Source organism: Rattus norvegicus, chromosome 5 (genome assembly GCF_036323735.1).
Source record: "Rattus norvegicus strain BN/NHsdMcwi chromosome 5, GRCr8, whole genome shotgun sequence".
NCBI lineage: Eukaryota > Metazoa > Chordata > Mammalia > Rodentia > Muridae > Rattus > Rattus norvegicus.
In genome coordinates, this window is record NC_086023.1 from 139,755,571 (window position 1) to 139,764,434 (window position 8,864).

Sequence of the window (8,864 nt, forward strand, 5' to 3'; positions counted from 1 at the left end):
CACAAACAATAGTTTAGAAAACAAAATAGTAAAACATTGAACAACCAGTTAATAAAAACATACAGTGAAGACTGGGTCCGTTACTAAAAGTACACAAGCCAAAAGAAGGGGAGAAGGGGAAGAAAAAGGAACGAAGAATGGTTGGTGTGTTAGGGCTTCTGTTGCTGTGAAGAGATGCCGTGACTATGGCAGCTCTCACCGGGACTGGCTTACAGTTTGAGGGATTCAGTCCATGATCATCATGGTGGGAAGCGAGGCAGCCTGCAGGCAGATGTGGTGCTGGAGAAGGAGCTGAGAGCTAGATCTGCAGACAGCAGGAGACTCTAATTCCACACTGGGTGGGGCTTAAGCACAATCAAAGCCCACCCCCACAGTGACACACTTCCTCTAACAAGGCCACACCTCCTAATAGTGCTGCTCCCTGTGGGCCAAGCTTTTAAACACGTGAGACCATGGGGGCCAAACCTATTGAAACCACTACAGCAGGGTAGGAAAGAAAAAAAACTGTGTACTTTCAATAAGCACATAAAAAGAATTTGGGGCCTCAGAGAGACCAGTTGCAAGCCTGAGCACCCATGCGCAAAAGCCTTGTGTGGTGGTGTATGTCTGCAACCTCATGGCTGATGGGAGGAGACCAGAGAATCGCAGGGGTCTCTGGCCAGTCAGCCTTATCAAACTGGTAAGCTCCAGATTCACTGAGATACCCATCTCCAAATATTTGGTACGTGGAGCTTGAGAGGTGGCTCAGTGATTAAGAACACTGGCTGTTCTTCCAGAGGATGGGTTTGATTTCCTAACACCCACATGGCCATTCCCATCTTTAACTCCAGTTTCAGGGGTTATTTGACACCCTCTTCTGGCCTGTGCTGTCACCGCTTACATGTAGTTATACAATAAAACATGCAGGGAAAACACTCTACCCATAAAATACAAATAACTACATTTCAAAAACAATTTAAAGGAAGACACCTGATATCCATCTCTGGGTTCCATGTGTACACTCAGACACATTCATCAGCATACCTACATATGCATGTGCACACACAAACAAATAATTTGACAATTCAAAACCCATGATTTAAAAAAAAATCTCAAAATTAGGAATACAAGGAATGTCCTTAACCTCGTGGGATGAATTTATAAAGAATTGAAGTGTTAAAGACTGTCTTAGTCAGGGTTTCTACTGCTGGGAAGAGATACCATGACAGGGCAACTCTTCTAAAGGACAACACTTAACTGGGGATGACACAACTTTAGTCCATTCTCATCATGGCAGCTTGCAGGCAGACATGGTGCTGGAGGCGCTGAGAGTTCTACATCTTGATCCATAGGTGGCCAAGGAAATGGTGAGCCACCCTGGACATAGCTTGAGAATAGAAGATCTCAAAGCTTGCCCCAACAAAGTTGGGCAAGCAGAAGGGCCCAAGTGAGGATGCTGACATGCTAACACGCTGGTCACACCTCCTAATAGTGCCGCCCTCTATGGGCCAAGTATTCATGAGTCTATGGGGGGGGGGGGTTATTCCTGTTCAAACAGCCACAAGGCTAAAGCCAAGCATGTAATCTCTCTCAGTGTTTGGTAAACAGGAGGGTCAGAAGTTCCAAATAACCTGGGCTATATGAAACGGCAATATCTGGTCTCAAAACTAAAATAAATCAAGTGTGGTGGCTGACCCCAGCACTTGGGAGACTTTGACAGGACAGGGAGTTTAAGGATATCCTAAACAAATCAAATGTGATGGGAGACTTTGACAGGAGGACTGGGAGTTTAAGGATATCCTGGGCTAGGGTTGGGGATTTAGCTCAGTGGTAGAGCGCTTGCCTAGGAAGCGCAAGGCCCTGGGTTCAGTCCCCAGCTCCGAAAAAAAGAACCAAAAAAAAAAAAAAAAGGATATCCTGGGCTACATAGTGGTTCTAGGCCAGCCAAAGTGAGACCCTGTCTGAACCAAACTAGGGCCAACAAAAGGTCCCAGTGGGTCAGGGTGTTTGCACCATGGTAGCATCCAAGCAGTCATGGTACTGGAGAAACTGATAGTTCTACATCTTCTGAAGGCAGCTATAAGACTGGCTTCCAGACAGCTATGATGAGGGTCTTGAAGCCCTCGCCCACAGTGACACACTTCCTCCAAAACAAGGCCACACCCACTCCAACCAGGTCACACTTCCAAATAGTGCCATTCCCTGGGCCAAGCGTATTGAAACCACCACAGTTAACCAACCAAGTAATTCAAGTCCCTTTTTCCCCCAATGAAGGGGACTGCAAATGTAAAAGTTGGCCCACTAGATCTGTGGCTTCTTTATGCACAGTTAGCCAGTCCTAGGATGTACTTTTAAAAATGTTTATCTCTACTGTACATGGAAAGACATTTATCCATAGTCATTATTCTGTAAACAATACAGTCTAGCTACTATTTTTCTAACATGGGTGTTGTGTTAGGAATATGAAGATAAACAGGGGACTGTGTGTAGGACACATGCAAATACCTTGTCATTTATATAAAGAACATCAGAATCTTCAGATTTGGGTGTCTGTGGGGTATCCTGGAAGCAACCATCAAAAGGTACCAAGAAGATCCTGGGGGTTTAGGGGGTTGCATTTTGAGTGGAAAAATATAAGCCTCTCCTTACTTAACACTGCAGAAAAGTTAACCTAACTGTGCTCACCTCAGCAGCACAGAGACTAAAATTGGAACAGAGACGATTAGCATGGCCCCTGCACAGGATGACACACAGATTTGTGAAGCATTCGATTTCAAGAAAGAAAGGTTAATTCTAAGCAGATCACAAACCTCAATCAAGAAAGCCACTAAAAGTAGAAATAGGGGTAGATCCTCATAACTTTGTGATAGACATCTTAGAGTATAAAACGAAAGAAAAAAAGACACCCTGGGTTTCACAAAAGTTAGATTTCTTCTCTTTTTCTGAGTCACCACTAAAGATTCCTAAGAAGCCAGGCATGGTGGCTTGGCCCTGCCATTGTAACCCTTGGGAGGTCAAATCAGAATGACTGCCATGAAATTTGAGGACAGTCTGGGCTACGTAGTGAGTTCTAGTCAACCTAGACTATTATAATGAGATCCTATCTTACAGAGGAGAGAGAGGGGGAGAAGGGGGGAGAGAGAGAGAGAGAGAGAGAGAGAGAGAGAGAGAGAGAGAGAGAGAGAGAGAGATTGAGATTGATTCATTACAAGATAAGTCCAGGCATGGTGGCACACTCTTTTAACCCCAGCACTCAGAGGCAGAGGCAGGTGGATTTCTGTGAGTTCAAGACCAGCCTGGTCTACATAGTTAGTTTCAAGACAGTGAGGGCTAAGTAGAGAAACCCTGTTTCAAGAATCCAAATATAAATAAACAAGGTGAGTCAAACAGGCTAAAAGATTTAAAGAGAAAGTTACAGAACTACGCAGATGCTGGGTGACCAGGGGGTGACCATGATTAATGCTGGGTTGGCATTAATCATGAAGGAACAGCACACCTGCACCTCTGCTTCCAGTGAGTGACTGATCATAGTACAGCCACTATGTGAAAAGGTGCAACAGCCCCTCACAAAGCAAGCACTCCCCCCACAGGATGCAGCGACTCCGGTCCTCAGTGTTTATCGGGAGTAATAAAAACACATCTTCCCAAAGGCGAGAACATCCAAGACAGCTTTACTCATTCATGAAAGCCCCAAATGGAAACCATCAAACTTCTAAACTGTCTGTTACATTTCATCCGAATACTGAAGAAAAAAAAACCACACAGTAGTTTGAAAGAGGGGCTTTATTAAGTAATTATATAATTAATTCAGTTTTTTTGTAAGACATGTTTTTACTGTGAACCAGGTGATTTTGGAACTCAACATGTAGTTTAACCTGAAGCCAGGGATACCTCACCCTATCCAGCTTACCAAGGAAATGTTAAAGCCAAAGGAAAGAAAACAACCAGTTTAGTAGCTGTGGTGGCTCAGGCCAGCACTCCAAACACTTCAAAGCAGAAGTAGGAGAGTCATGGTAAGTTCATGGCCAGCCTGGGCTACATATGAGACCTGGCCTCTAGAAAAGATGAATAACAAAAGAAAAGCAGACCAGCTTAGCATCAGAGCAGCTATGAAGGTGGAAAAGCAGTTGGGAAAGCCTGGTGTCCTTCGGTGGTAGAGTGCCCACCTAGCACGCACAAGGCCCAGAGCACAGTCTGCAGCACCCGAAACAAAACCTAAGGCTGAGAGAAGGAACCCAAAGAAGCCAATTGGAAGGAGCGACTCATCTGATGCTGTTACCAAACGTACGCTAATATAAGAAGTCTGCTGTGCTACCAAGGCTAGTCTTGGTAGAAGAAACACCCGAGGACAGGCAGGTGACAATTAGCACAAGTGCCAAGCGTCATGAGCCTATTTGCAGATGGTGTGGTGCAAGACCTGGTGTTGGAAACACCCTCCAGGATGCTGGTGAGCAGAAACTGAGACGCGTTCACAGGAGTCACGAATGTCAGGGCCAGCTGAGATGGGCAGTGTCCTCGGTGGGAGCACTGTTCAAGGTGGCTCTGGGCTGTATTTTTGTAGGTGTTAGTGTGATGGGGACATGCAACCGGCCCATGCATGTGCCTCTGGCGGTAGAGGAGAGGAAAACAAACTCACCAGAAGGGAAATACAAGTTCTTTCCTGCTGCAGTGGCTCTGCAGCGCCATCTACTGACAAAACGCCGTGCTCGCGCTGAAAGAACCTCTTAAAGCAGCAGTTCTCAACCTGTGGGTCGAGACCCTTTGGGGGGGGGGTCGCCTGTCAGATATCCTACGTATTCTTTATGGTTGGGAGTCACCACAACATGAGGAACTCTATTAAAGGGTCGCGACTTTAGGAAGGTTGAAGGCCACTACTTTAAGGGAACTATGGCAGAACAGGTAATGGAGGGAAGATTGGAAGAAGCAACAGATGTGTAACGGCCATGGCTACCCACGGGTGCAGTGGGAAAAGCCACCTGTGGCGTATTGGGATGGGCAACCATGGGACACTACTGTGCCTGTAGAAGCAACAGCAGGGATGAACTGTCACAACAGCAACAACTTGTGCATGCTGAAGGAGAGAAAAGACACAAAGGGTAAATGCCATCACAAGGAATTCTAGAACATTCAAAGCTAATTCGCAGGGATGGGGGGGATGTCAATTAGTAAACTTAAGTGTGCTTGGTTTAGTTCCAGCACTCAGGAAACTGAGGATCAAGCATTCAAGGATAGTCTGGGTTACCTAGCCACACCCTCCCCTCCCCTAACAATAGAAGAAGCGTGTACATCGTATCTTCTGTAATTATACCCCTGCCTGGTAGTGTCTATTTTCAAAATGTCATCAGAAAACAGGAGTCTATGGTGCAGGGTGGAGACTGCTATTCTTTCTGAGGGAATTTCTGGTCAGGAGCCATTTGAAAGGACTGGAGCTTTGGCAGAAGAGAACATTGGAAACTCATCTTCCCCCAGGAGGTGGAATGTAAAAGCAGGACCGTCCTCGTGGCCAGACTGACTTATTCTAGATTCCCCCAGGGTACAAGTGAGAAAGTGCACCTGTTCAGGAAGCCTAAGCCGCGGTAGGGCATGGAACATACGAGCCTCCAGTCTTCTCATGTGGTGTTTTAGCTTGCTTTCCACAACTGCGATAAACACCATGGCCAAAAGCAACTGGGGAGGAAAGGGTTCGTTTCATCTTAAACTTTGTGGTCTATCATGAAGTCAGGGCAGGGACCTGGGAGGCAGGAACTGAAGCAGAGGCCAGGGAAAGACACCTCTCGTTGGCTTGTTCTTCATGGCTTGCTCGGCCTACTTTCTTATACACTCTACGACCGCCTGTCCAGGGTGGCACTTCAAAGTGGTCTCGGCCCTCCCACAGCATCCAGTAATCTAGAAAATGTGCCAGGCGGTGGTGGTGCACTCAGAAGGCAGAAGCAGGCTGATCTCTGTGAGTTTGAGGATAGCCAGGGCTACACACAGAGAAGCTGTCTTAGAAAACCAAACCAACCAAACAAAAATAACACAAGAAAAAGAAAGGTAAAAAGAACTATGGGCTAATTTGATGGCGGCATCTTCTCAGTTGAGAGTCCCTCTTCTCAGATGACTCCGGCTTGTGTCAAGTTGACAAAAACTTAGCAGCACGTTTAGCCATCACCAGTCTCACAGTGTCCACAGTTTAGCCCCAGGCCCATGTGGTGTAAGGGGACAATGACAAAAGAACTGGCTTCTCAAGGGTGGATATTGTGGTGCACGCCTTAGTCCCAGCCCTCGGGAGACGCAGGAAAGTGGATCTCGGAGTTTGAGGTCAGCGCAGTCTCCACAGGAAGTTTCAAGTGAACCAGAGCTCCATGTTGAGACTGCAGCAAGCCGGCTGCCGAAGCATCAGGGCCCATGGAGTAGGGAGGAGCAGTCCGCCAGAGAAAAGGCCTCGCTGAAGATTCCACCGACTGCTGGAAGTGAGTCACCGAGAACCACACATAAGACCAACACCTGCGCCAATAATAACGCTGAGAGGGAACTGTGAGGAGACTGCAGAAGTGCAGCGGCAGCTCCTTCATAAATAAAGCCTGGCGTGGCTCACAGGCTAACGCCTCCTGTACCGCTGCTAGCAGGGAGGCTCACGGTCTTGACTGCTTTGTGTCTGTATGCTTGCCTCAAAGTTCCATAGGTTGGTAAAGGACTCAGGAATGAAGATCTAGGCTTAATTCTGAAAATATCAGCCAGGCTGTGGTGGGATACGTCTTTAATCCCAGCGCTCTGGAAGCAGGGGCAGGGTCTCTGCAAGCTCAAGGCCTGCCTGGTCCGCAGAGTGAGTTCCAGGCCAGCCAGGCCACGTAGTGAGATACTGTATCAATAGTGATGATGACGATGATGAATGACGATGATGACAATGACGATGACGATGATGACGACGATGAAGATGATAGTAATAGTAATATTGTCTCCTCTGACTGAATATGGTAGTGCACACTGTAATCCCAGTACTCTGGAGGTGGCGGCTGGAAGATCAGGAGTTCCATAGCACATTTGACCTAGCCTGGGCTACATAAGACTCTGGGTTTTGTTGTTATTGTTACTAATGTTGTTGTTTTGGGTGGGTTTTTTTTAAAAATCAAAACCATAATTTCTCTTATAGGTTTTATAAGGTTATCTTGTGGTTAGGGATGTAGCTCAATGGTAGAACGCAGGCCTAACATGTGGTAAGACCCTGGGTTCGATCCTCAGCCCTGCAAAAATGGGTACGTGAGTGAATGAAACCAATAAATGAATATGTTGATTAAAAAGTCCCTTCCTTTCCTGGGCCTGAGAAATGACAATGGCCCAGAGGGATCGTACTGAACTTCTCCTATGCTGTGTATGCCTTGAGTGGTTTTTGGATGATGGATGATTAGACTGGCAGCCCGTAATGCAGTGTTCTCAGTGCTGGGCGCTATCTTAAGAGAGTTTTAAAGTTGTGTGCACAGGTATTTCGGCTGTGTAAGCAGCCACATTTTACTGCGTAAACTGTGCAGCACACATTTTACTGTGGCCCTAGGAACCAGAAGAGGGTGATAGACCCTGTGGAACTGGAGTTTAGGACAGTTGTGAGCAGCCATGTGGGTGCTGGGGATCGAACCTGCATCCTCTAGAAGAGCATCCAGTTTCTTAACTGCTGAGCTGTCTCTCCAGCCCCCTTTTTAAAAACTCTCTTACATTTGCTTATGTTAATGGGGGAGGCAGCTGGACGTATGGATGCTGGACACACTGGACGTATGGACGCTGGAGCTTGCTGGCCAACCGGTCTAACCCAAACCAGTGAGCTCCAGGTTCAGTGAGAGACCCTGTCTCAAGAGAATAAAATGGAGCTGAGCATGGTGGTGCATGTCTTTAATCCCCACACTCAGGAGGCAAAGGCAGGCAGATTTCTGAGTCCGAGGCCAGCCTGGTCTACAGAGTAAGTTCCTGGTCAGCCAGGGCTACACAGAGAAACCCTATCTCAAAATAAATAAATAAATAAATAAATAAATAAATAAATAAATAAATAAGCAAGCAAGATCTTGTCTCAAAAGAAAAAAATCAAAGATACACAAATAGGCTATTGTGTTTGCCAATGCAAAGGTGCCAACATCACTAATCACTAGGGCAATGTAAGTGAACGCTACCGTGAGACACTGCTTCATACCTATTAAGACGGCCACTGTCAACATCAATGCACAGAAGATGATAAACATTCCAAGGATGGACAGGAATTGGAACTCTGGTGCTTTGCGGGTGGAACTGAAAGCAACAGAGTATGGCAAGCAGGTTCCCAGAATATTAGGAGACCAGAGGTCCAGTAATTCTTTTTGTGTGGGGCAGTGGACCGTGCTAGGAAACTGGCACCCACCTGAGGACAGTAGGAGTTTCCTTACTACAGACCAGATTCCCGGCCTGGAACACGTGACCACAACTCCTCACATAAGAACGTGACCACTGGTCCTGTAGTACAGAGCACAGAGTTCTTCGTGCTAATGAGGTACCTAGAGGCCTTGAGGGTTTAGCCAATGAGCTTCCCTTCCCGAACATTCCTTCCTGCAGAAGGTATTCAATCTCTGGTCCACCCTGAGGAAGGGTCCACCTATTCTCCACGATGAACAGTGAGTGCACTTGGAACCAAGGACTGTCTCTCTCATCAAGAACCTCCTTGGGGGGAAGCCTTCTTCATACAGAGCTGCTGCCTAGCCTCCAGCAGAAGGCCCCTCCACTAAACTAAGCCAGAGTCTTTCCCCAACCCCCTGCCCCCTGCCCGGGCTTCATCACAGACCCAGGGCCGTCTGTATGCCCAGGAGCTTGGGAACCCATGACTCTTTGGCCTCACCCGGGCTAAGGTCCCCATCCTAGGCTGCATTCTCCCACCCCCGGTGGCTTCC

At 47.1% G+C, this 8,864-nt stretch overlaps 1 pseudogene; it reads left to right on the plus strand.

Annotated features, from left to right (window-relative positions):
- The first annotated feature begins 2,656 nt into the window (after nucleotides 1–2,656).
- LOC120103218 (U6 spliceosomal RNA) lies at nucleotides 2,657–2,757 on the plus strand (annotated as a pseudogene).
- The last annotated feature ends 6,107 nt before the right edge of the window (nucleotides 2,758–8,864 follow it).